The sequence below is a fragment of the Panthera tigris genome, chromosome A2 (genome assembly GCF_018350195.1).
Source record: "Panthera tigris isolate Pti1 chromosome A2, P.tigris_Pti1_mat1.1, whole genome shotgun sequence".
Lineage (NCBI taxonomy): Eukaryota > Metazoa > Chordata > Mammalia > Carnivora > Felidae > Panthera > Panthera tigris.
The window spans coordinates 87,892,451-87,893,564 of record NC_056661.1 but is presented as its reverse complement, the minus strand read 5'-3'; the positions used below and the strand labels follow the sequence as shown (position 1 = coordinate 87,893,564).

Below are 1,114 nucleotides of genomic sequence, written 5' to 3'. Positions count from 1 at the left end.
AATAATTTTCATTCCCATTTATTTATTTTTTAAAATATGAGATATGTTGCTTACTGCTGACATTTATGACAATGAAATAGAGGAGTAAATTTGAGGCTGAATCCTGGATGATTGTTGAAACAAGTCATATTAATCCATGTCTGCATAAAATAAAGTAAATATCCATTCTTCTCATTAAAATGAATAAAATTTGCTTAATAATTATCAAATCTTGATTATATTGATTAATTGTGTATTAGTAATAATTCCATAAAACTGAAAATAAATAGTGCTTGCTTCAGCAGCACATATACTAAAATTAAAATGATAGAGAAGATTATCATGGACTCTGCAAGGAAGACTTCCAAATTCATGAAGTGTGACATAAACAAACAAACAAACAAACAAACAAAAAAACCCTAAAAATAAATAATAAATACAAAAATTTTTAATTCAGAATTTACAATAAAATAGTTTAAATTGTTGTTGAATATGGTTCTATTCTTCTATTTCCTTTGCTTGTCTGGAATAAAGGAATAAGTTAAAAGAGAAATCATTTGAATGATACATATGTCTTTAAAATATCTATCGGTGATATGATTTGGGTGAGATAGTTTACACCCTTGCTTCAATAATGATAGTAAGCTTTTAAAAGTAGAAGTGTATGAAAGTACAAAGTTAAGAATAATTTTGAAGAGCAAATACCTACAATCATAGCAAACTTGACAAATACGTTTTCAATTCTTTTTGTCCTCTAGTCTGCGTATTATTTTTACAAAATATATCAATCTATTTTCAAGAAACCTAATCCTGATTTTTGCTATTAGAAATATCTCAAGGGAAAAATGTACAACAGAGAGGTCATTTATGTTAACAAATGTGGTGGATAATTTTAGCATTATTAAGGGCAGGCCAACCTGATATATGTCACTTCTGCTACGATGTGGTATGAGGTATATAATTTCACCAATGATTATTCTAGTAAAAAATGTCCTCATTTGAATCCATCAAGCTTTTGCATTTAGCTTACAGTTCACTGAAAATATGGCAGAAAGAGCAATAAGCTAAAAGACATACAGAGGAAGCAAGCAGACAGAATCAGAAAGGGATGTCCTTTTGGACAACTGTCCCATTC

The 1,114-nt window shown here is 28.7% G+C and overlaps 1 non-coding gene across 1 annotated transcript; it reads left to right on the top strand.

The window, feature by feature from the left end:
* Positions 1-268: 268 nt before the first annotated feature.
* LOC122236797 lies at positions 269-371 on the top strand. The gene has a single exon (XR_006215050.1). It is a non-coding gene; the product is annotated as a U6 spliceosomal RNA (small nuclear RNA).
* Positions 372-1,114: the final 743 nt, after the last annotated feature.